The sequence below is a fragment of the Ambystoma mexicanum genome, chromosome 6p (assembly GCF_040938575.1).
Source record: "Ambystoma mexicanum isolate Mex_15411 chromosome 6p, UKY_AmexF1_1, whole genome shotgun sequence".
Classification (NCBI taxonomy): domain Eukaryota; kingdom Metazoa; phylum Chordata; class Amphibia; order Caudata; family Ambystomatidae; genus Ambystoma; species Ambystoma mexicanum.
The window spans coordinates 1,154,823,811-1,154,851,782 of NC_090935.1; positions in this window are offsets into that span (position 1 = coordinate 1,154,823,811).

Genomic DNA, 27,972 nt, shown 5'->3' on the forward strand with positions numbered 1-27,972 from the left:
GGATTGTAATCAAATCTGTGATTTTATTCTTGATCGGAAATCAGATACCAAATGTATTTTAGTTCGCATAAACAATTTATAAACTTCAAAGATGATTTAAATCGGATTGACTCATAGAGTTACTGTCATGCGGACTTAAGAGAATTCACTTTAATTCTCCTCCTTACAAATCTTTCTAGACTTCACCATATTTTCATTAATACTTCCATTGCTTCCACTATTCTCCACTCAGAAATTGGCCCAATTGTCATCTCTGATCATGCCTGTCGCTACTGTCCTAGAATGGGACCTTCAACCCAACTTTTACTCTTTATTGTTCTTTTTCAGATATACTTTCCCCTAAAAGTTTTTCACTTCGGTACCTTTGGGGAAGCATTATTAATTTTGTTTCATAAACCTGATATACCCCTCCTTTGTTAATAATCATCGCCCCATCTCTCTCATTAACTCTGAATCAAAAATATCTGCTAAAATAATCGCTAACAGATTAGAACATTTAATGGCGAAATGTATAAATGTAGATCAGTCTGGCTTTATTAAAGGCAGATTTGCCTCTTCTAACACGGGACTTCTTTTTAATGTCCTCTGCTAGGCTGAAAAATCTTCTGATCCTCTTATCCGTCTTTCACTTGATGCTGAGAAAGTATTTGATCGCTTCTCTTGGCCATTTATGCCCAAGACCCTGAAATGGCATGGATTCAGTTCTACTTTCGCTAAATGTATTAAACCTTTATATTTATCATCCTCTACTACATTTTTTATTAATGGTATATTCTCTCAATCTTTTCCTGTTTCCCATGCTACTAGACAAGGTTGCCCACTCTCTCCATTATTGCTTGTTTTGGCCTTTTAGCCTTGATTATAAATCATTCATTTGAATGACAACATCAAATGTATTACTATAAATAATGATAAAAATCAAATTCTTGTCCAATGCGGATGACATTCTCTTATATATTTCTGAGCCATCCATTCCTGCATTGATGAATATTACTACATTCTCCAAGTCTCTGCATATAAATAACATTTCGATAAGTCTGAAATCTTACCTCCAATTCCTGCGCTATTGCTGCCTTCCCTTTTATTTGGAATGAAATGGTGCACCTCCTCCATTTAAATATTTAAGTATCCACATTTCAAATGATATTTCTTCCACTTTAAATTTGAATCAAAACGTTATCTTTGATCAAAATTAATGCTTTAATCCATCTATGGTCCCCTCCATTTCTCTCCTGGTGGGGTTGTCTTGACGCCATCAAACGTATGCTCAGGCTTATTATTTTGTATATTATCTCAATGATCCCAATTATTTTAATTTCTACATTATTTTTAAAAAAAAATGGATAAGCTATTATGCAAATTTCTTTGGAATAATACAAATTCCATATTTGCTCTTAATCATCTTAAAGTTAATAAAGATAATGGCTGTGTTAAAATTCCAGACTTCATGAAATATCAAAAAGCCTTTTTATTGCGACATATGCATTTACATAATGAATCACAGCTGACAAAAGCCCCTACCTGGATTAAAGTAGAGTCTAAACTTTTCCACCTTTATCACTTGCTCACTTCTTACAGACTTCATCGTGGCCTGGTATTAAAAAGCTACATCTTTTCCATTTCATTTAAAATGGTTGGCATTGTTTATTTCCTATACGGCACAGGATATCGCTAACACCTTTTTATGGCATAACAAATCCTTCCCTTTTAAGCCCAAACATACGCTATTACAAAAATAGTACACTGCAAGTATCTTCCATGTTAAACATATATTTCAGAATTATGCTGCTATTCTATTTCCTCAGTTATGCCTTTGCTTTAATCTCGACAACCATTACTACGCAACATATATTACTCTTGTAAATTTAATTGCTAAAGCACTACCTTAATATAGTGAAAAAGAACCTTCTAAATTCATATAACTACAGTTGTATTCTCCTTCCACTAAAGCATCTAAACTTTACTCTGTTCTCAACCAACCCATAGAAGATAATTATCTCCATTCCAAAATTTTCAAACAATGGGAATTAGATTGGAATTTACAACTTTCATCTGACATTTGGGTTACAATTTGGAACCAGTCCTTTACCAGATCAGTTGCTGCTAATCTCACACAGTCCAAATACTTTATTCTACAGAGAGCTTGTCTAACACCATCAAGATTGGCAAAAATGTCTGACACTACTTCTAGCATATGCTGGTACTGTCATTCCCCTCTTGCTGATTTTACTGATTGCATATTTAAATGTAAATGTATACTCTTTTTGGGAACAATTATGGGAATGTATGCAGCATATCTTTTTGTTCTGAAGAACCTCTAACATTGGGAAATCTTATGTTATGTGTTTTAATCTTTATATAATGACCATTCAATCCCCTGATTTGTTTTTTCTTTGTTGCTTTTCACCTTATTGTGTCAAACTGGAAAGCGGCTCAGAAATTGTCTTACAATCTTTGGTGGAACTCGATTTGTTCTTTTCATAGAATTGAGAAAATGTATGCTTTTCATGCATGAATATTCCTGAATTTGACTGTTAATGGAGTGTCTTTACAGCTTATTTAACATAGCTTTCACCTAACGTTTCATTGTTTCTATTAACCCCTTCTCTCCTCTCCTATTGTGTCACCTGTATGTCCAGTTTGTCTCCCCGGTGAGTCCTATTTCTTATGTTAAATAGTATCAATTTACATTCTTATGCTCGGTGTGATGCTATATTTATACTATGCACTGTTATATATTCCTGTATTTCATGAATCTTGCATATAAATGATCAGTTATCAATTTGTATGTTCATCAATTTATTGTAATGTTCTTCAAACTATTAATACAAAAAATGTAACCCAATATTTTCAATTTTGTGCTGCAATATCCTGGAGGGTCTAACTAGACCCAGCTATTTAGAGTACAGAATAGAGGAAGGAGGAGAGTCTGTCTGAAGTGTAGTGTTGACATTATTGTGCCCTTGCATTTATAACCTTTAGACAAGTCGGCAGATTCTCAGGGAAAATGCCCACCTCTTAACTGTGCAGCTGCTGTCCTCTGCGTTATTGTAACCATCTGAGAAATGTAAACCACATTGCTAGTTCGTCATTAAATCTTCATCCACTACACCTTTTTACAGACCTGCAATAATTAATAAAGCTATATTTCCTTCATGGAGATCCAGTGGCTTAGTGGTTAGAGCATTGGATTACTAATAACAAGGTTGCAAGTTCATGCCCCTCACTGGCTTGAACATACCTAGTGCGTAGAGGTGACTATTGGGGGGCATAGGTCACATTGTCAGGTTTGAGTGTTTTTGCTGACATAAAAACATTGTTTTATCTTGATTTTCAATATAAATCATATAAAGGGAGCAGCTACGTTTATCCCAACTGGCATTGCTAGTTCCTCATTGCATCTTCATTACACCTTAGTATGCCATGTCATACTGAAAAGGGTATGATTCCTAAAGGGGAGACTCCGTAGCTCAGTAGTTGGAGTATAGGGTTACTAATAACAAGGTTGCAGTGTCAAGCCTCTCAGTGGCTTCTGCCTACTCAAACGGGTAGGATCAGCTTTCCATTTGTATGAAATAGATCACAATTTTAGTTTTGTAATGTGTTTTTAAACCTTTATTTATGAGACAGTCATGCATTGAGCGATCAACAATACAACATTTCAAGCGTCCCACCTGCCCCTAGCGCAACTGCAGTCCCGAAAAGCTGTACTGCTTTACTATTGTATTTGCATATATTAATTGCAGCTCTTCAAAAGCCATACTGTGTTTTCCAACACTACACATGCCTTATAACTGCATCCTAGAAAAGCCTTGACAGTGACCTTAACGTTAGGATTGCCATCACTGAGACTCAGCGTCACATATGCTGACACTGTAATTGCAGCTCTACAAAAACATATTCTGTGTTGCTAGCGCCATAAGTACCTCTACAGAGATATTAGCTGCCCTCCTCACTGCTCTACACCAACCAGGCTACATTTCTTACATTGCACCCAGCACAACACCTGCTTCGCCCATATCTCCACAGCAACTGCATTCCACTAGCTTATCCTCGTAGATCCGCCCTTGCTCCCGCTCATCAGACTACGCTAGCAAAGCCAAGCTTCGACAGACCAACCTAATCAACCACCCACTAGCTCACCCATCTTACAGACCCTCTCCACCTCTCCCTACCAACATACTATGTTAAGCTTCCTACCCACTATTAGGTTCCCTTTCTGCATAATTCACAATGCAACGCCCTGCTCAAGAGGTACGTTCATCAAGTATGACAAAGGTCTAGCTAGACTCGGATGCCAACACCATCACCCCATCCCTTGCCCCACCCCATTCCTGAGCACCACCTCCCCACTTCCCCACCCTCATGAACAAAGAACCTTTACTTCCCACAACACAATAATCAGCTCAGGACTGAACCCCACCACCATCCAGACTACTACCAAACACGCTCCCACAGAAGCAACCACTAATTACAGAATCCCTGTCCTAGGCAACGCCAGATACAACGGACTCAGATCACGTACCAAATCTCTCCACTTGACTATCTCTCCAAATCCAGATACAACCTTGCCTACCAAAATACTCTACCTAATATCCACAAACACAAAATGCTACCCAAAATGCAAGCCAAACCCCCTAAAACTACCAAAACACAAACACCCACATCCACCCCGGGCAATATACCAGTCCCAGACCGAACTCCGAACCTCAAAGGCACACTAATCAATGCACACTCACTCGGAGCACATGCCATAGAAATCCACAACCTCATCATTGACCAACAACTTGACATACTAGTGGTCACAGAAACCTGGCTACACCCCGCTTCAGGCCCACTGCTAGCATTCGCCACTCCCCCAGGATTCACCATCCTTAGGACAGACAGAACCAACACACAAGGAGGCGGAGTCGCACTAATAGCTAAATCTACGCTACAAATCAGGGGCAAGGGTGTTGGCGATGGAGAAGTGAAGCTTATCGAGGGCTGTGTCATTGGGAGAGTCAATGGCCGGTGTGGGAGGGGAGATGAATGTGGTGGCAAAAGCTGCAATTGACATTCGCTTCGTCGGTCGAGTAACAGAGAAGGACACTTGTAGAGGCCTAGCCAGGGAGCCCAAGAGCTCCAGGTGAGAGGAGAGAATGGTCAGACCAGAAGAGAGGAGTGGTGAGGGTATGACGTCCTTTCATCGCAGGATGTTTTTTCACGAGGTGTTTTACCGTATAATGTTTTTCAAAAAAACTCATCTCATTTTTTGGGGGGGTTCAAAAAATGATATAAATTGGGTGTGGGTGTACGGGAATATTAAAAAAAATTATGTGGGGTTAGGGGGGTAACCCCCCAAAAATAAAAGAAATAAAAATTTAATGAGTTTTTTCAAAAAGAATCTGCAGTAAAAAAAAACAGTGAAAAAACATCCCGCGATGAAATGACATGGAACTGTGGTGAGAGGGTTAGAGATAGGATGTCTGATGAGATGAGTGCATCTGAGGTGTGTCTGGCTGAGTGGGTATGACCAGAGGGAAGAATAGTGAGGGAAAGCGAGTCACAGAAGTCACAGAAGAGTACAGTCGCTGCATCAGAAGAGTCTAGATGAATGTTGAAGTCTCCGAAGAGGAGAAGCTTGGAGGTATAGTTCAGGGGAGAAGAGGTGAAGTTGGCCCATTCAGAAAGGAACAGGGAGACCTCCCAGGGGGCCTGTAGATGGTGGCGAGAGTAAGCGAGAAGGTAGGAGAAACACCAGGCCTGCAGACGAGGCATCCGAAGGAGGACTAAGGTTGAGTCGGTATGATGGTAGCAGGGACCCATTCAGGGAAGATCACGGCCACTCTGCCTCCAGACCAGTTGGGCCTGGGCTTGGAGAGGATCTTATAGCCATCAGGAAGAAGAGTGTCGAGAGCAGTGACAGAGCTGGCATTGAACCACGTCTCAGTGAGGGTGAGAGCGTCAAGGTCAAGGTCAAAGTCATCAAGAAAGAAACAAATGTCAAAGGAGTGTTTAATGGCAGAATGAGCACTGAGAGTAGCTAAGTGAAGCTGGTTGCCCCCTTTGAAGGTTTTCTGAGGCGGGGTATAGGGAGATGGTACACCCGTCGGTGGTGGCGGAGGAGGCTAGGAAGTGGAAGAAGGAGGAATGGCAGGAGAATTAAGGAAGTTGATAAAAGCGGGAAGATGCCTATCAAGAAGGAGGAGGTTTGGCAGTGCCATTCTGATAGACATTAATGATACACCTAGAGGATGGTGTGGGGTACATTTATCCACTCAGCAGAATTCTCCTCCATCACCAATCTGCACTTCAGCAGTTACCAGCAGAATGGCGGCGCTGGCTCCTTTGAGTGCCATTCCCTTGCATTAAAACTGCATTTGCAGCAACAAAAATGATGGCTGCGCTGTCTTTGCCAAGCACCTATTGGGCAAGATGGAACAGGGAACACACCGAGAAAGGCTGCCAGTGTGTTTCCTTATGCGCACCAAAGAGGAGAATTGAAAAGCAGTGCTGCTTCGCTGCTAGCTCAAAATTTCCCACAGAAAAAGGAAATATTTTGCATTAAAATGATGGAGCCTGATGCCCTTTTTCATCTGTTCAACAATACACAGTTCTGATCCAGTGAGACCCAGCTATGCCCAGCCATATTCAGGTTGTGCTCCAGCAAAAGTAAGCATTTCCCACTGAATGACACTGTGGCAGGAACAATCTGTAAAATCACAAACAACTTTACTCCCAGCCGTACGGAAAAAAAAACACTTGGCTTTTCGCTACAAAATATGCCAGATAAACTCTTCAAAAGAAGCCCTATATCTCTGTGCATGTGTCAGTTTCAAGGCATTTTTATATTGACAGATGCTTGTACATTGGAAACATGACTGGGGCTTTGGAAAGATTCTGAAAATGGATGTAAGAAGGCCGCATTTGAAAGTGACATCACAGCAGAATTAACCATGTGTAAAAATGGTTGCTTTTTGCAAACAGGAAAAATGTTTGCTTGTTGAATAAGGCCATGTCCGTGCCTAGAAATGTAAGTGGGTTTTGTTTGAAATCTAATATGTTTTATTCCAACAGCCTTGCATTTGCTGTTCTGGGGAAGCCACAGAACAAGTTTTCCTGCTTGGCTTCAAAGGACATTTGCATGCTGGCAACAGGAGGGACCTTCCACCAAAAGGGGCCACCTCCTTGAAAACTATGAATGGACCAAGAGGAAGCATCTTACACGCTCGTCACACTGTGTGTCTGGTCTTGAGCCTGGTACAATAGAGTTCCAGGACACGTAGGTGTGAAATTGCAAATAACACCTCCCCTCAAATTCAACTCGGGAGCTTCTCTGCCAACTCCAGAGCAGCCTTGGAGATTATGCCCTTATTTGAGAGACAATGCTCGCCATCTGGCTCAAGAGACTATTTTAATTAATAAACTTTAAGGCTGTTATTGGTGCAACCGGACAACGCAGTAATGCGAGAGTTTTACAGTTTAAATGCAATTTTTGTGGCTTTAAATTAAGATGTGGTAGCCTTCACTAGCAGGTTGGGGACAGAAATGACGGAAAAGTGTATATTCTGAGGGAAGTGTATATGGTACCCCTTTGAAATTCAATACTAACATGCCTTATGAGAATATGTAAACATGTATAAAGTTATAGAATTGTGAAATATTTCCCACCAAAAAGTGGGAAAAATTATTAGAAGGATGAAACCATGTCATACAAACCTGCAAATTGGACTTCCATTCATGGGGTGGAATATGTAATTTGCCTATGTGATTTGCAAAAGTGCCACAACTGTAAAGATGTGCGATTTATGGCATAACTGATTTTTGGCAAAAAGGACTGGGGGATGGCTCTGTCCACATATAAACACACCCATAAAACTCAGTCCCCTCCTCCAGCCCAATCTGCTTCCAGGGAGCAGGCGACATGACATAGGCTGACCTATCCAATTCTTAGGGGTAGGTCTAGCTTAGTTCTGCCCCACAGTAAATCCTGTGACGTCACCTGCCTTATAAAAGGGGGAAGCTCACAGAGACAAAGGACACACTCTTCTGAATTTTCCAGCTGCTGCGTATCCAGACATTTCATATTCATCCTGCAGATTCCACTTCCAGGCCAGAGCATAGCTCACCCTATCTAGGCAGAACCACCCTTCAGAACTAAACCCCATACCAAAATCCCACTAACTCAGACAGAAAGGGGGAAAAGCTGTCATACCCTTTTTGAGAGTATCCTGTGACCAGACCGGCTTTTTGTCCTACTACCTGCATGCCGCTGTGCCGTGACCAGACAGGCCCAGCTGTTTTCTGCTAGGAGAGTCCTGCCATGGTGCCTTGAACAGATCCCTTGAGTCCAGAAACCCGGTTGGCTGTCCCAAATCCCAAGGTCCAGCGCTGATTGTATCTCCTCATCCCATAACCACACATAGCCTACCATATCTTCATAACTTGTCTTGGTACCACCCTCTAGGTAATCCCATCCATACCCTGATAACTTGTTTAAGATGCTCTGAATCCTCTGTGTATCCTGTTTCTTAATTTCATGTGTTTTGGCGCCATTCTTTCCCATCCCTTTAGTCCATGGCATAAGTCCTTAGTCATTTTTGGAGTAAACTGATTAATTTCCACATAAAGAGACACGTGGCGTGAAGGGAGTTAAGACGGCAGCTTAACCTGTTTCATGGGAAGGGTTATCTTCTTGATAATCTAGTTACAAAGATATAGTTGTAGTAGTACTTGTTTTTGCTTTCCAAACAGATTTTCTCTGTCAACTGCTTTTATTTTCCCAAAACTAAATTTCCTTTCACATTAAAAATCTCATCCAGTTATTCAGCTAGAGTCCCTCTTTCACTTTCCTATTATCCCTGTGATGTGCATCTATCACCCAGCCTAAAAACCGCATTCCGATTCTGTCTATTTCACCCATTTTTTTCCAAACCGTTTTGACATTTTAAACTGTAAAAAGAGGAAAATGCTACTTTCCAACATGTGATTTTGGCTGTACTGTGTTCTTACTTTCAAGTTGATTTTTTAACTGTATGCCCTTTGTTGATACCTTGCCTTGTTGTTGCTAGTGTTCTTACATCGCTGATACTGTATCACTCATATTTACCTCATTTATTCAACCCAACATGTAAATTAATTATTTAGCAATTCCGGATGTCATTTATGCAATTGCAAAGGTTTTCAAACCCGATTTTGCCTCCTATTTCGTGAGGGAAGGTCTGATTTGAATTCTGTTTGCTGCCTAGTAACCCTGACTCCCTTCTTCTTTCTATCCACTCAAAATTAGATTAATTGGGGTTTGGAGAGCATTGCAGGGGGAAATCTTAACTCGGGTGCTATACAGTAAAATTGCTCCTATTCATCTGTGCTTTGGATATGTTCTAGTAGAAGGTCAATTGGTGATTGCTGCCCAATATTAAAATTGTGTGATTTTCTTTCAATTTAAAATAATAAATCTTGAATTCCCACCAACTTGCCTGGTTCATGGTCCATTGTGATCCGGGTTATTTGTAAAAGGGGGAATGAGACGGCTTGGGTGCCAGCTCAATCTGAATTCTAGGAAATAAAGAAAAAGTATTCTAATTGAGCACTACATCCTACACTAAGGGCAAGGGCAAGGGTCCTGGTCCTGTGCGTGACGCCTTATTAGAATCCTTAACAAATTGGGGGCTCGTCCAGGATTGGGTAAGTGTTGCCACCTGTGGCAGCTTAACACACAGGCTAACCTTCAAGGTAGTGATACTTTGTATGGCTAGAAAGCTGTGTTACGCTATAGAAAGCGCTTCCCCAAAACATACACTCTAAGTACCAGGCCTGTGTATAAAATTAAAGCAAAATCAACCCCAAACTAGACAAAAAGCAACAGAATACAGGTTACCCCTATATAAATAAAACAACACTTTCCAAAATGGCCACAGCAGAGATAAATATGGCCAGGGATACCTTCTGCACAAATTGTTTGTCAGAGGGGAATGGCAGCAGCAAGATTAGGCGGTCTGGCTAGAAGAGATGATGCAACAGGTCACCGCCATGGACATGGATATGTGGCAGGACGGTGGCCTATTGCATCAAGCTTTGAGCAAGTAGTTGTACATGACTCCGAAAATTAAAGAGGAGAAGATTAAAATTGTCAGAATCACAGCCTACATTTATCTCCATATGGGAGTGAGGCAAGCAAAACATGAAGAAAACAGAACCCTTGCGCAAAACCAATCTGAACTCTTAACTCAAATCCAGACTGAGCTAAAATTAGCGGAACAAAAATTGCAAAAGAGCCAAGATTCTGAGGTCCAAGTTGAGAACTACATCAAACAGTTAAAAGAGGAGTTGGCTCTACAACAGCAAAATAATGCAGACCAAGTGGCCCAATTAAATGCCTTAAGAGTGGAGTGTCAAGAAAAGGTTGACTCTTTGGAAGAGAGTCAACTGAAATTAAAGCAGCAAGTGAGGTACAATTATGCCAGCGTAGAGCAATTGGACACTTTACACTTTACAGAATCAGATAAAAAAATGTGAAGAGGAAAATAATCAATTAATTATGAAACAACTCCACTCTCAATCAGAATTTGATGAAGAGCACCAGAAATTAGGCGCCATAACAAAACAAAGGGATGACCTGGTTGAACAAAGGGGCGGTCTGTATCAGGGGAAAGATGCCCTATACCAGGAAATGTGCAATTTAAGAACCAATCTGGAGAAGGGAGTCAGATCTCCAGGGACTGACTGGCATAAAAGAAGAATGTGATAAATTAATGGGACATAGGAGACAAATGGAACTCGAGTTAGAGCAGGCCATAGAGGCTCTAAATGTGCAGAAAAAGGAGGTTCACCTCCTGCAAAAGAAATTCTGTGTTTCCAGACCATACAGGTAGCACAAAGAGACAATGGGGCCCTATTTGAGGAGAACAATGGAATCCACAAGCAGGTGTCGGCTCAAGAGCGGTTCATAGAGGCCAGAAAAGCCCTGATAGCAGAGCAAAAAGCTCAGACCTTTGCCTATTATCAAGAGGTAGGGGCTGAGAAAGAGAAACTAGGGAGGTTGGAGAAAGAGTATGCCAGGCTAAACCCAAACTTGAGGGACCTTGAACAAGTAGAGAGGGACAGGGCCACCCTTCATCCCAGTGGGATGGCCTCTGTACTAAGGGACTCAAACCATTTAATACTGCTGACTTCATGTCTACTGGTTCACATGAGCCAGAAACCATGAGGCCATCAGAATTAAATAGGCCTAGCATGACGGAGCTGACAGGGCAGTGCCCCTCAGAAATTTATGGACAAGTATTTTGGTTGATGTGTCTGACCTGGAAGCCCCCTATGAGGAGAAAGTCAGGGATTTAGATCTGCGAAAGCACTATCTCCAAAGGGACCATTTGGTTTGATTTGCACAGAAACAGCAGGAAATCAGGCCCCAAAAGAGCATTCTGAAGACCTCCACACAATCAGGGCAGTGAGGGGGATCTTCCACCAATCCTGGAAGTCAGAAGACTACTCCCCTGTGCGCCACAGGGGCGAAGAAACTAGGCCCCATCATTCTGCGAGACCCTCAAAAACTCAAAGAATCAGGGAGTGCCTAGAAGATCATGATGGGTCCTCAAACAGTAGCGCCTCTGAGTCTGAGGACGAGTGGACTCGGGTAACGCGGCAAAAGAAAGCAAATAAACAGAGGAGAGTTATGGTGAAAGACCCCATCAGGCAGATCAATGCCATTTGTAATTTCATAACACCGTACCACAAAAAAGCAAAATATTCTGTTTGGGAGCATTTGGAACTCTATGAACAAATGATGGACACTTTTCACCTTAACCCTTTAAGTGCCATGGGTATCCCCCTCCCCCCCAATGCCAGGGCCTTTTTTGGTGATTTTGGTATGTGGCCATTCAATGCCTTGTAACTTTTTTGTTACATGAGATATCTCGGCCAAATTTAGCTCCTTTTTTTCCCACATGTAGACAGTCGTAACGCCACCCAGGAATCCTAAATTGCTGTAGGGGGGGTGAGAGAAAATAAGCAAAAAGGGCGAAAATGTTTGGTTTTTTTCAATGCCAATAAAATGATGTACAAAGAAGCCTGTGATTTTTTCCTTGGAAGAGCTAGGAACAAATGGTTTGCTGTGCTGAGTTCCCCAATTTCCTGGCTTTGTTGAGTGGTTGAGTGGAAACGAAAATAAAATATTTTGATGTGGTTATCAACTGTTTTGTGAGAGGTAGGCGATTTTGCCCATTTTTGCCAATTGGACATGCATGGACGGAATGGAAGAAAAGGGTAGGAAAGCCGAATTGGAGGACAGAAAGGCATATATTTCTGAAAAGTAGACAAAATTCCAAGTTTAGGAAGGGGTGATTTGCATAGGTCAGGCAACAACTAGGTAGGGGAAAATGCCATAGATTGGGGGGAAAAGCGGGAAAATGACTGAAAAAAAGGTATGTGTTGGACATGGTTGGCTTGGTACGGCAACGGCTTCTATGAATTTTGAGAAAAGCAATGCTCCGCTACATTCCCCCGACTCTTGCAGTTAGGAAAACACACATTTTTTTAGTGTTTTACAAAACAAGCAATACCACAAGCCAAACACTGAGCCATGGTACACAGGAGTTTTATGCTCACGGCCTGAACAGATGCACTTAGCATGTGTAAATCGGGAAAACCATTGTGGTGAGGAACGGCAAGCATCCATTTTTTCGAAAGCGCACAGGCAGACCTTTTCAAGGGTAGGTGACTTGGGCAGGGTACAAAAGTGTATGGTGCCTAAAGCAGCGACTAAATGTAGGTCACATTTGGGAAATGAAAGGATTGTGTGACAAAGGGCACCAGTAAATGGGTCAAAACGTTATGAAAACCACACAAACACAACAAATGTTATACCTTCCTGCATTCCCACAGGTGTCCTGATGGAAACGGTAGCTCACATGTGTGGGTGCATCTACCTGGGCGCCAAGGGGAAAGCCTAAAATACAGGTAACTCCAAGTCTGTTTCGACACCTGAATTTGACAATTTCTCCAGACAAGCACAACATACAGATATGGGCCTCGAGTGTCCAAGCCACCAAGGAAAACAGGCAACCCTATGCATTTCTGAAAAGAGGACACCCGTGGGAATCTGCAGAGTTTTGATTTGTGCAAATCGGCCTAGAATTTATTACCCAGACACCCCCGCAAAGGCCGAAATGTGGGGGAAAAAAACACATTCTAAGCACATTTCACTTGGCGCACTCGTCAAAACACGCAGTCAACAACACATGGGCTACCGTCCCGCATTCCAACAGGTGTCCCGATGAAAACGGTACCTCACGTGTGGGTGCACCTACCTGGGCACCAAGGGGAAAGCCTAAAACACATGTAACCCCAAGTCTGTTTCGACACCTGAATTTGACACTTTCTCCAGACAAGCACAACATACAGATATGGGCCTCGGGTGTCCAAGCCACCAAGGAAAACAGGCAACCCCATGCATTTCCGAAAAGAAGACACCCGTGGGAATCCAGAGAGGTATGATTTGCGCAAATCGGCCCAGAATGTATTACCCAGACACCCCCACAAAGTCCGAAATGTGGGGAAAAAAACACATTTTCCGCACATTTTGCTCTGGCAACCCACCGAAACACCACGCCAACAACACATGGCATACCTTCCCGTTTCCCCACATGTGTCCTGATAAAAACGGTACCTCACATGTGTGGGTGCACCTACCGGGGGCGCAAAAGGAAACAGGTAACCCACTGGTAACCCTAAGCCTTTCGCCACTGTCCATTGTGTTCATGTGGGCAACCTACAGATTTGGGTCTAGGGTGTTGAAGCCAGCAAGGAAAACAGGGAACCCCACGCATTTCCCAAAAGAGGACACCCATGGGAATCCACAGAGGTCTGCCTTGCGCAAATTGCCACAGTTTTTATTAGCCACAATCCCCGACAAAGTGTGATATTTGGTGGGGAAAAAACACAATGTTCACTTTGTCTGGGGTTCTGGGTAATAAATTCTGGGCCGCTTCGCGCAAGTCAGACCTCTGTGCATTCCCAGGGGTGTCCTCTTTTGGGAAATGCATGAGGTTCCCTGTTTTTCTTGCTGGCTTTGACACCGTAGGCCCAAATCTGTAGGTTGCCCATATGAACAAATTGTGCTGTGGCGAAAGGCTTGGGGTTACCAGCGGGTTACCCTTTTCCTTTTGCACCCCCGGTAGGTGCACCCACACATGAGGTACCTTTTTCGTCGGGACACCTGTGGGAACGCGAGAAGGTTTGACATCTGTTGTTGGCGACGTGTTTCGGTGAGTGGACACAGGGAAATGTCTCTGAAATTGGCTGGAAATAAAGACAATTCTCAGACATTTCACTCTGGCCACCCACCGAAACACACCGCCAACAACACATGGCCTACCTTCCCGCGTGCCCACGTGTGTCCCGATGAAAACGGTACCTCACATGTGTGGGTGCACCTACCGGCGGCGCAAAAGGAAAAGGGTAACCCACTGGTAACTCCAAGCCTTTCCCCACTGACCATTTTGTTCATGTGGGCAACCTACAGATTTGGGCCTAGGGTGTCGAAGCCAGCAAGGAAAACAGGGAACCCCATGCATTTCCCAAAAGAGGACACCCGTGGGAATTCACACATGGCCAAATTGGAGGGGCGGCCTATCTCATGTAGCCCTCCCAAGGGCAGATAAGGGGGGGGGGGGGCTGTCCTGCACTCCTCCCTGGGCTCAGGCGTCCGTTCCTAGGAACAGATATCTGGTCCCAGGGAGGGCTACATGATATGGCACCCACTCCATTGCGGGTGGGGGGGGGTCAACGCCCCATCCCATTAGAAAATTCCCTGTCCCTTTGGGGTGCCCCACAGCCACCCCTAAAATGCGTTCCACCATTTTCCATGTTTTTCTTTGTTTACGAAACTTGCCTTGCCGCAGAGGGGCACATTGGTGTGCCAATCTGGCCCCGGGGTGCCCAAACCTTACTTCCCCACCCACTGGAGGGCCTGTCCCACAATTTCTGGGGGCCCCATCCCCCAAATGGGTGGCGGGGGCACCTCATGCAGGCCTCCCTGGGCCTCCTACAAACGGCTGCATGAGGTACACCCCCCTCCATTTGGGGTGGGGGGATAGGGCCCCCAAAAATTGTGGGACAGGCCCCCCCAGTGGGTGGAGCAGTAACGTTTGGGCACCCTGGGGCCAGATTGGCACACCAATGTGCCCCTCTGCACCAAAGCAAGTTTAGTAAACAAAGAAAATAATTAAAAATGGCAGGCTGCCCTTTAGCGGGGGCAGAGGGGCCCCATACACCGCCAGGTAATTTTCTATTGTGAAGCGGGGTATATCTCTCCACCCCCACCCCAATTGGAGGGGTGGCGCATCTCATGTAGCCCTCCCCGGGAGCAGATAAGTGGGGGGGTTGTCCTGCACTCCTCCCTGGGCTCAGGCGTCCCTTCCTGGGAGCAGATATCTGGTCCCAGGGAGGGCTGCATGACATGGCACCCACTCCATTGTGGGTGGGTGAGACGGGGTCACCACCCCAACCCATTAGAATATTCGCCGTCCCTTTGGGGTGCCCCACAGACCCCCCTAAAATGCATTCCACCATTTTCCATTTTTTTCTTTGTTTACGAAAATTGCCTTGGCTCACAGGGGCCCATTGGTGTGCCAATCTCGCCCTGGGGTGCCCATACCTTACTGTTCCACCCACTGGGGGGCCTGTCCCGCCATTTTTGGGGGCCCTCTCCCCCTCACTCCAAATGGGTGGCGGGGGCACCACATGCAGGCCTCCCTGGGCCTCCTATAAACGGCTGCGTGAGATACACCCCCCCTCCATTTGGGGTGGGGGAGAGAGGGCCCTCAAAAATGGTGGGGCAGGCCCCCCAGTGGGTGGGGCAGTAAGGTTTGGGCACCCCGGCGCCAGATTGGCACACCAATGTGCCCCTCTGCGCCAAGGCAATTTTGTAAACAAAGAAAAAAATGAAAAAGGTACACTACACTTTAGGGCGGGCTGAGGGGCACCCTAAACCACCAGGTAATTTTCTAATGTAATGGTGGTGACTCTCTACCCACCCCCACACACCAAATGCAGGGGGGGCATCTCATTCAGCCCTCCCTGGGGGCAGATGCCCCTTCCTAGGAGCAGATATCTGCCCCCAGGGAGGGCTACACGCGGTGCCCCCATTTCCCCTTGGGGTGAGGGGGAGTGGGCCACCCCCACTTCTGTAAAATATATCCCTGGTGGCTAGTGACCCCACAAACCCACCCAACATTCCCTTTCGTTATTTTCATTTTTTTTGTTGCCCCCTTCCATGGGGGTAGATGGTCAGCCATCTGCCCCCAGGGGGGGTTAACATGCAGGCCCCATCCTTTGGGGGGCCTGCACACGAATTCCTGGTGGCCCCCCACCCCTCAATTGGATGGGGGACCACCTTGTGTACTCCTGCCTGGAGGCATACATCTGCCCCCAGAGAGGGCTACAAGGGGTTGCCCCCCCTTTCCACTTGGTTTGGGAGGGGGAGGGCCACCACCATTTCATGGGGGCAAAAAAATCCCATGCCCCCCGCCCCAACCCCCATCCCCGTTCTATTTTTATTTTTGCCCCCCTTCCTTGGGGGCAGATGATCAGCCATCTGACTGTGTGAATAAGGTACTCTGGACTCAGACTAACCGGCCAATAAAATTAAAACAGAGTGTCAACCATGTTAGTTTAAATGGCACATGCCACATGGTTGAACAAAAGTCTGATCATATTGAGTTTCATTTCCAAAACAATCAAATACCTGACGTTACAGTGATTGCAGTAGAACAACAAACTGGTGATGGGAACTCCTCTCCATTCCTGAAAATCAACCTTCCTTCCAGTTTTAAGTGGCATTCCACACTGGAAGGAAATACTTTGAAATTTTATACTGATTCACAATCTGAAAATCCCAATTCTATTGTCAAAAGTGATGAGAAATCAGCTAAAAGTTTAGCTAACATTCAGAAAATTAGAGAACTGTTGTTCCTCCCTATTCATTTAAATGAGGGGAAGGAGTCTGGTCTCGGCAGAGTGTGCATGAACAAGGGAAAGAGCTTCATCAGCGAAGCCATGTTCAGAAAGCTCCCAAAAGATCCAACCACTCAAACATTTAAATTGATTGATAAGTGGGAAATGGGCCTGGAAACTCCAAATTCCAAAAATCTCCTGCCTAGCAGGTGTATGCACAACATTTCTATAGGTGACAAAAGCATAGAACATAATTGTTGGATCTTGCGAGATTTCCCTGCTGCATTCTATTTGGCCAGTGACATTCTCAATTGGTTTGCAATTAATTTGGACCTGATACAAGGCCTGGTCCCGACTACGGGGCAATCCCATGGGCTTTGATGATTCAGAAAAAGCATTTTGGTCAGCACAATTGCTGCCGTATGTGGTTGAAGTTCAAAGTGGGCAGGAGGTCACCATCCCAGGATGGACCCGACAATTCCCTCTTGAATTACAACGTAAAAGAGGACAGAAATAGCAAAATCCTGGCACCTATGTACATCTCAATGCCCATCTCCAACAGCAGGGGTTGAGGTTAAACCCAACACCATTAGTCAATGTAGAACACAACACCATTACAATATTGATGGATGACAGTGACCCTAGGAGCATCACTCTGGGCGCAGGCACCATTATTGGAATGGCGGTTGATGACCAACATTTTTCCATGGATCTAGGAAACAAACTGATAGGACCAATCCCCAATGACTGCTTTGACAGTGACAATGACATACCACCAGAAAGGATCTTCACCTGGCAAAGGGGGGATGTCCTAGTGTATTCTTCCTACCCTTACGGGGAGGAGGAGGTGACCTGTGACAACAGGCTGGATGAGGTGATATTCTAGGTCCACAATGACTGCCTCTCCTGCCTGAAACCCTCTGTCCAGGTCAATACTCTAACCAGGGACATCTCCACCCAGCTGGAGGAGGCCGCTGAAATAGCAAAACTCAGTCTTTCCAGGATTCAGGCAAATGATCGAAGAGCGGGTCAACCTCGCTGATGCCTGTGAGACTGAGGAGCAAAGGCAAAAGTTGAAATGGGTGTGCTTAGATTTTCAAGATCTCTTTGCTGTGGACTCATATGACTGTGGTCGCACTGAGATCCATACTACAACAATTCCCACGGACCCTGGAATGACTCCTGTGTTTGTGAAGCAATATCACTTCACTCTCGCATCCATGGAGTCCCTGACAGAAATAATCAAAAATCTAGAGTCCCGTGGGAGAATTCGTTCAGTCCACAGCACCTTTAATAATCCGCTGCTGGGGATTTTAAAACCAAATGGCCAATGGAGACTCTGCACAGACCTTAGTGAGCTGAACAAACAGGTCCACATGTCCCGATGGCCTCTCCCATACATTGACCAAGGGCTGGCCCAGATCCAGGGGTCAAAGGTGTACACGGCCATTGACCGGACAAATGGGTACTGGACTGTGCCCGTCAGTAGGGAGGATCAATACAAGCTGGCCTTTACCTTTGGGGGGCAGCAGCACATGTGGACCCGGACTCCCTTCAGATACATAAACTCCGGCAACGAATTCAACATCTTCTTACATAAGGCGATGCCCAACTTGGGTGAAAGGGGTAGCCTGGCCTATGTGGATGATGTCTTGATAAAAAGCTGAAACTGTGGAGGAACACATAGCGGAAATCTGTTATGCTCTGACCCAGTTGAGGATTGCCGGAGCAAGACTGTCCTTCCAGAAGGCACAATGGTGCAGGACCCGTGTCAATGTCTTGGGACATGAAATAACCCCTTTGTCCCCAGGAGAAGAAAGTGGAAGCACTCCTAAAACTAAAAAAACCCACAACTCTGCGTGAGTTAAAAAGCCTCCTTGGACTGACTAATTACAGTAGGAAGTTCATTGAGTATTACAAAGAGGTCACAAGACCCCTGATCCATCTGTTGAAGGGGGGGTCAAGTGGGAGTGGGGTCCAGAACAAGCCCAGGCAGTAAAGCAAGTCAAAAGAAGTCTTTCACAAGCGCCTTGTCTACCTTACCCTGTCAAAAACAAGGAGTTCTTCTTGGAGACAGGGTTCTCGAATACATGCTTGACAGCAGTATTATATCAAAAGCATGACAAGGTCAATAAATCATCTCCTATGCAAGCAAGACTTTATCCTCTGTGGAGGAAAAATTCAATGATTGTGAGAATGCACTCCTGGCAATGGTGTGGGCATTGAAAAATTACTGCCCGTTCATCCAGGGGGAACACATAGTGGAGACGCCACACCAGCCTTTGCAATACCGCCAAAGCGACAGAATCTGTACCCGGAAATGTGAGTAATTCCAGAATTACTTCCTGGATTCTGTCAATGCGAGGCTTTCCTGTGGAAGACGGATATATGGCCAAAACAAGAAGAGTCCTCTCGCGCAAGGTCTGGCTGACTTGGATTGTGCCAGAGAAAACTGTCTCGAGGACAAAAGTCTCAAAACCCAGGAAAACATGGAGGCATGCCTGAATTCCCTGCACAAAGTCTATGAAGAAGACATCCAAGTGCCAGGGGATGCCCAGAGTTTGTGGATGGGTGCTCCTACCATGTTGACAACAACGTGGAGAAGGAACAAGTGGCCGGTGTTGGGAATGCCTGGGTGAATGATGCTCCGGAGCCCTCCGTTGGGTACAAAATTGGTCCGCGCAGTAGTCAGGTGGCGGAGTTGATGTTAGTTCATCAGGCCATCTTCACTGCCGTCCAACACCAACTCCACAAACTGGTCATAATCACTGATTCAAATTATGTCCGGAACGGGTTCGTGGAGCACCTGGTTAATTGGAAAACCAGAGGCATGCTGTGTGCAATAACAAACCACTCAAACATGGCAAGCTAATATAAAATATTGATGATCTGGTCACCTCCAATGGGAGGACCATTTATTGGAAGATCATCAAGGGTCATTCCAGAATAGAGGGGCCAGACAAAACTGGAAACAACCTAGCTGATCAGCTGGCCAAAACCGCAGCCATCCAGGGAGAGCTCCTCGAGATAGTCCCTCTTGGGGGAAATCCAGGCCACTGCTGTCACTAGGTCCCAGACAAATGCTCACAATGAACTCTCAACTATTCAATGGAGTAAGGAGACCCCACATGCTGATTTAACCATGGCACATAAAGGGGATCCGATTATTGGGAAATGTTATCAACACATTTAGGACCCTGAGAACTTTCCTCTGACGGAAACTGATTACATTGGGAAAGAGGACCTCAGCGTGTTGATGAAGTGTCCCAAAATGTTCCGAATCCAAGACGGTTTGTTGGTACGGAGATCCATCTCTGGGTGTGACCAGTGGGTGGTACCTACCCCATTCCGGAGCCTGATGCTAAGTCACGCCCATGACGTGGCCACAGTTGACAATCAGGGGTTTCACACTACTCTAGAAATCTTGCGGGAGGTTGCATACTGGCCACACATGGGGCAGGACCTCAACCAATATTTGAAGGGGTGTCTTGTGTGTGCACAATTTCAGCCAACTTCACTCACAAACCGAGCTCCCCTCCAGAAGAGGGGGATGACACTTTGTAACGCTCACCTGATTCCCGTAGAGGCGCCGGTCTTGACTGGGCGTATACCGTATCTTCAAAGGTGATGTGTAACACACGGCTGGCTCTTTGGGCTGGACCTCTGTGCACTGTATGTCTGACTCGAAGGGTAAGATGTCTGCAGATAGAAAATATGGGATTAAGGAACTGGGTTATTGAATGTCTCTCTCTTCTTCCCTTTCTCTTCTCCTGTAGAACCCCAAAGGTTAACGCTCTCACCTTAGGTAAGTGAACGCCGTGCTCTCCATCTGCCTCTGGGCAGGGTGCTGTAACCAGTTTCTTCACTGGATAAGAGGAGCAGGCCTCTTGACTTCAGAGGACTGCTGTCCGTCGTTTACTGCACGAACGGTAAGTTTCGAGTAATTCTAATGTCTTTAAAGTCTTTAGTAATGATGTTTCTTGTTTTGCAGGGTTCCGGCGATGGCGGATGACGGGCTGAAGTGAGTTGAAGATGGAGCCCGTGTGATGAATAGAAGCGCCTGGAAGCACGTAAGTAAGCGCTTGTTGCCTGCTTCACGATGCGCTCTAACTGTCTTTTTATTTTGCAGGTACAAGTTCGGAGCGGCTGCAGGGTGCCGGAATACCCACTGGGTTAGATGTGGAAAGGAGTAATGGCACGTGAGTATTAAAGTTCCCCAATGTCTTTAAACGCACCTTGTTTTGTCTTTCAGATGCGGGATGCAGCGCCGAAGGCCCCCGGAGCGTGCGAAGAGTTGGTAAGCTTTTGTCTTTCAGATGCCGGAATGCAGTGTGAAGACCTCCGGAGCGCACAAAGAGTAGGTAAGCCTTTGTCTTTCAGATGCCGGAATGCAGCGCGAGGCGTTGGTGACAGCCGATGGACCAGGTAAGTGAAGAGCTGTCACTGAAGACCGTAATGCTAACCTGTTCTTTCTTGTCTTTATAGGTGTTGCTGAAGACTGGATTCAGGATGGTAAGCCTTTTTCCTTAGGCCCAGGATCAGATGCAGAAGACACGATGAGCGTTCTGCTGCAGAGAATGCAGAATAACGCAAAGCAAGATTCATCCATCGGGTGTGGTTTAAATAGCCTCCTGTAGTGCTTAGGTGTCTCCTTCCACAGCCACGCCTAGGTAAGAAAAGAGTTCCTGCTTTCCAGAAGAGTTCCAGTGTTCTGAATCTAGGGAGTGGCTCCTGCCCCACCCAACAGGAAAAGTAGTTCCAAACAGAAGAGGATCAGAGGCTCAACTGGCAGGCAAGTAAGCAGCATGGTCTGCTGCAGGTAAGTCCACCCAAGCATTATGAGCCCGGCGCTTCCAGCGCTGGGACTGGGCATATTTATGAGCCTGGTGCCACTGGCGCCAGGACTGGGTCCAAAAGGTCCCAATTGGGACTGGTTGGCACTCGGAACCTGGGTTATGGATCTGCTTCCAAGGAAGTTGGGAAAACCCTGACCTTTTGGAAGCAGAGATCATGACAGTACCCCCCCTCAAGGCCCCTCCCAAACCGGGCTTCTCCGGGGGTTTTGGCTTGTCAGGAAATGTTCGGTGAAATCTTTTGATTAGGCGAGGAGCGTGGACATATTCAGCAGGTTCCCAGGATCTCTCTTGGGGGCCGTAGCCTTTCCAGTCAATTAGGTAAAATAGTTTAGATTTGGAGATCTTGGAGTCCAGAATGCTTTTGACTTCAAACTCGAGTTCTCCATCAACTAGGATAGGTTTTGGAGATTTAGTTAGTCGGGTTTGAGGTTGCACGGGTTTTAATAGAGAGACGTGGAAGACCGGATGTATCTTCATGTGCGGGGGCAAGTCCAACTTGACCGCTACTGGGTTTACTATGGTAGTGATGGAATAGAGACCAAGGTATCTTGGGTTGAATGTGCGTGGCCCTTTTAGAGGTAGATATTTGGTGGATAACCAGACTTGATCCCCTACTTGATATTGAGGGGCTTCCTTCCGATGTTGATCTGCTCCTTTCTTGTATTGTTCTTTAGCCCTTTGAAGGTGAGAAACAGCTTCCTTAAAGGCTTGGGTGATTGTAGAATGCAGGTAGTCTACTGCTGGTATTTCAAGATCTTGGAGGGGATCCAACTCCGAGGTTCGAGGGTGACTGCCGTACAAAAGAAAAAACGGGGTTTTCCCAGTTCCCGAATGGACAGAGTTATTGTAGGCATATTCGGCTATCCAAAGGATGTCTTTCCAAGTTTTTTCAGTTTGTTGCAGCATGCAGCGTAAATACTGTTCCAGAGTTTGATTGGTCCTCTCGGTTTGTCCGTCGGTCTGAGGGTGGTGACTGGTCGATAGTCTCACATCAATTTGAGCCGACCGACCGCAACTTCGCCAAAAATGAGAAATAAATTGACTACCTCGATCCGAAATTAGAACCGAAGGAAAACCGTGCAGTCGGACGATGTTTTCGAGAAATTCTCGGGCCAGAGTTGCTGCTGTTGGCAAGCCTTTGAGCGGAATGAAATGCGCCATTTTGGAGAATAAGTCCACGATTACTAGAATCGTATTGTATACGGAGCATGGAGGTAGATCGGTGATGAAGTCCATAGAAGGCGTATGCCAAGGGCGAGGTGGGATGTCAATAGGGCGTAAGAGGCCTGCTGGTCTTTCCTTTTGACTCTTGTTTTGGGCGCATACTCCACAGGACATTATAAAGTCTCTGATATCTTTTTTCCAAGACGGCCACCAGAAGTAGCGCTTGATCTTTTCTGAGGTCTTGGCCATACCGGGATGTCCTTCCATTAAAGAATCGTGATAACAAGAGATTACTTTTTTCTGTAAATCTGTGCTGGGTAGGTATAATCGTTCTTGGAAATACAATAAGTTGTCCTTTACTGCAAAGTCCTTTCCCTGCAGATGCCAATTCTGTATGTCTGCTGGAGTTACAAGTTGCCTGGCTTTATCCTTAACTTCCTCTATGGATTCTGTGGCGATTACACCCAGAATTCTTTGTTCGGGAATGATTGGTACAGGTTTAGGGTTGATCAAGTGTTCTTCCACTCCCATCCGAGAAAGGGCATCAGCTTTACCGTTCTTTGTACCAGGTCGATAGGTAATTATGAAGTCAAACTCGGCAAAGAATAATGCCCAACGGAGTTGTCTAGAGGATTGGGCTTTTGTGGTTTTCAAATATTGCAGGTTTCGGTGATCCGTAATCACAGTAACGGTGTGTCGGGCCCCCAGCAGATAATGCCGCCAAGCCTTAAAGGCAGACTTGATAGCCAGAAGTTCCTTGTCAGTAATCGTGTAATTGATTTCAGGAGGCGAGAATTTGCGGGACCAAAATGCCACGGAATGCAACTGATAGGTTACTGGGTCCTTTTGTGATAGAACTGCCCCCATGGCAAGGCTTGAAGCATCAGTTTCCACGATGTAGGGGAGTTCGGGGCGAGGGTGTTTTAAGATTGGTGCAGAGATAAATTTAGTCTTCAAATCCTGGAAAGCTTGTTCCGCCTCGGTAGACCATTCAAAACGTTTGTTTTTCTTTAACAAGGCAGTGATGGGCTGGACTATTCGAGAGAATTCGGGGATAAACCTGCGGTAAAAGTTAGCGAAGCCTAACATGCTTTGCACACCTTTTACGGAGGATGGTGATGGCCATTTGAGAACTGCATCGACCTTCTTTGAATCCATACGCACTCCGCCAGGTGATAATATGAATCCCAAGAATTCAACTTCAGTCACGTTGAAAACACATTTTTCCAACTTAGCGAAAAGTTTGTGTTGACGCAATCTTTCGAGGACCATTTTCACGTGTTTCCGATGTTCAGATTCGGATGAAGAATAAACGAGGATGTCGTCAATGTAAACAACAACACACACATCTATGAGCTCTCTGAGGGTTGCCAGTGAATTCGTCGAAAAAAATTGGTCGACCAGACAAATGGTCGAATCAAATTGGTCGAAAACCATTTCGTCGAATTTTTTTTTTTTTCTATTTTAACCCTTTTTTTTTTTTTTTGGGGGGGGGGTCCCCCCCCCCAACCCCTTTTTTTCTCTAAAAACCCATTTTTTTAACAAAACGAAAACCCAAAAATAAATATATAAATAAAAAAAAATTTTCAACGAAATGGTTTTCGACCAAATTGCGTCGACCAAATTGCAGTCGACCAGTTTTTTTTCGACGAGTTGACTGGACACCCTCTCTGAGGACATCGTTCATAAAATATTGAAAGGCGGCCGGGGCATTGCAAAGTCCGAAGGGCATGACCTGATATTCAAATAGCCCATACTTGGTGCGGAAGGCCGTCTTCCATTCATCGCCCTCTTTTACTCATACCAAGTGGTAAGCTCCTCTAAGATCCAGCTTTGTATATATGCATGCTTTTCTGACTTGGTCCAGGAGTTCAGGGATTAAAGGTAACGGATATCTATTCTTAACGGTGATCTGGTTCAGGGAGCGATAATCTATACAAGTTCTAAGGTCTCCTTCCTTTTTTGGAACGAAGAACAAAGCTGAAGAAGCAGGGGACTTGGAAGGACGAATAAACCCATTTGCCAGGTATTGTTCCAGGTATTGTCGAAGGTGAAGGTTCTCAGGCTCGGTGAGGGCATAAATTCTACTACAAGGAGGAGTAGATCCAGGTATCAGGTCTATCTGGCAGTCATAAGACCTATGAGGAGGTAGAGAGTTAGCCTGATCCTTCCGGAAAACATCTTGGTATTCTAGGTATTCGGGAGGTAACTGGGGAGTCTCTGAAGAAATTGCTGCCAGTGCAACACCAGGTGGAGGGTGACAAGTAGAGACACATTCTGGAAACTGGACCGTTCTTGCTCGCCAATCGATCAGAGGATTGTGTTTCTCTAACCAAGGTATTCCTAGAATAATCTGAAACTGAGGGGCCTTGATCACATCGAACACGATCTTCTCATGGTGTCCATCTTGACTTACTAGCGTCACCTCTTGAGTGGTATGCGTTACTGGCCCGGAGGCTATCTCCGTACCATCCACCGTAGTAATGACGTCCTTTACAGCCTTGGGACAAAGAATTAGATTCATCCTCAAAACCATTTCATTATCCACATAATTGCCGATGGCACCGCTGTCGACGTAAGCTTCAATTGCATGTAATCGATCCGGATTATCAGGGCTAATGAGGACCATAGGTATCACGAAATGCGAGGTCACGGAACTGGTTTTCACGCTCGGCAAGAGGACCTCTATTCTTGTCGGGCGAGGTCGTTTCCCTGCTCAGAGATTGTAACTTTGGTAACTGCAGCTCCTACTGCCTTCTTGGCAGGTTTCACCGGACAGTCTCGAAGAAAGTGCCCTGAGTTTCCGCAATAGAGGCATAATTGCAACTGTTTTCTCCTTTCCCGCTCCTTTTGTGTTAGAGGACCTTTCAGACCCCCTATTTGCATGGGTTCCCCGGAGTCTACTCCTTTGGAAGGAGTTGGCGGTTTGGAAAATACTCGAGCATCAAACTTGGAACGATCGGCCTTCCTGTTCTGCAGTCTGTGATATATTTGAACGACTAAGTCTATATAGTCCGAACAATCTTGTGGGGGATTCATTACTTGGGCTAACACATCTTTGAGCTCTCCACGTAGACCTCTATAAAACAGCGTAATCCTTTTGGCTCAGGCCATTGAGTTTCCACTATCAGTCTGTTGAAAGACGCAATATAAGCCAAAAGGTCTTGATTACCTTGTCGCAACAAAAGAAGCTCATTGTCCAAGGCCTGCCCCTGTGAATGTCTTGCGAACAGTTTTTCCATACTGAGCTGAAAAGCTTGAAAATCATGGAGGACCGGATCATCTTGATTTACTAGAGGGATCGACCAGTCTGCCGCATTGCCGCTAAGGTACGAAAGCACGAAAGCTACTTTAGCTTGATCAGTTGGAAAGGCTGCTGGCCGGCATAAGAAATGCAACCGGCACTGATTGATAAATACTGCAAACCTCTTTGGGTCACCAGAAAATCGTTCGGGCGGAGCCAGAGGTACATTCCCAGGTAGGTTGATCTGCACTGGATTCATAGAGGATGTAGAAGGAAGATTTCCCCCAGATGCGGGTAACGGGGTCTGTCCGTCTTGTGACTGTAGCAATTGTCTAGCGAGATCATCTGTTCGCTCCTTGGAAATAATCAGTTCCCTTCTTAGAGCGTTCGTTTCCTGACGGGCTGCATGCACTTCTGCCCTTAGTTCCCCAAGTAACTGGGCTAGCTGGTCGGTATCCGAGGTTTCCATAGCGCCTGGACGGGAGTTTTGTGGTAGGCTTTGCGTTCTGTAACGCTCACCTGATTCCCGTAGAGGCGCCGGTCTTGACTGGGCGTATACCGTATCTTCAAAGGTGATGTGTAACACACGGCTGGCTCTTTGGGCTGGACCTCTGTGCACTGTAGGTCTGACTCGAAGGGTAAGATGTCTGCAGATAAAAAATATGGGATTAAGGAACTGGGTTATTGAATGTCTCTCTCATCTTCCCTTTCTCTTCTCCTGTAGAACCCCAAAGGTTAACGCTCTCACCTTAGGTAAGTGAACGCTGTGCTCTCCATCTGCCTCGGGGCAGGGTGCTGTAACCAGTTTCTTCACTGGATAAGGGGAGCAGGCCTCTTGACTTCAGAGGACTGCTGTCCGTCGTTTACTGCACGAACGGTAAGTTTCGAGTAATTCTAATGTCTTTAAAGTCTTTAGTAATGATGTTTCTTGTTTTGCAGGGTTCCGGCGATGGCGGATGACGGGCTGAAGTGAGTTGAGGATGGAGCCCGTGTGATGAATAGAAGCGCCTGGAAGCACGTAAGTAAGCGCTTTTTGCCTGCTTCACGATGCGCTCTAACTGTCTTTTTATTTTGCAGGTACAAGTTCGGAGCGGTTGCAGGGTGCCGGAATACCCACTGGGTTAGATGTGGAAAGGAGTAATGGCACGTGAGTATTAAAGTTCCCCAATGTCTTTAAACGCACCTTGTTTTGTCTTTCAGATGCGGGATGCAGCGCCGAAGGCCTCCGGAGCGTGCGAAGAGTTGGTAAGCTTTTGTCTTTCAGATGCCGGAATGCAGTGTGAAGACCTCCGGAGCGCACGAAGAGTAGGTAAGCCTTTGTCTTTCAGATGCCGGAATGCAGCGCGAGGCGTTGGTGACAGCCGATGGACCAGGTAAGTGAAGAGCTGTCACTGAAGACCGTAATGCTAACCTGTTCTTTCTTGTCTTTATAGGTGTTGCTGAAGACTGGATTCAGGATGGTAAGCCTTTTTCCTTAGGCCCAGGATCAGATGCAGAAGACACGATGAGCGTTCTGCTGCAGAGGATGCAGAATAACGCAAAGCAAGATTCATCCATCGGGTGTGGTTTCAATAGCCTCCTGTAGTGCTTAGGTGTCTCCTTCCACAGCCACGCCTAGGTAAGAAAAGAGTTCCTGCTTTCCAGAAGAGTTCCAGTGTTCTGAATCTAGGGAGTGGCTCCTGCCCCACCCAACAGGAAAAGTAGTTCCAAACAGAAGAGGATCAGAGGCTCAACTGGCAGGCAAGTAAGCAGCATGGTCTGCTGCAGGTAAGT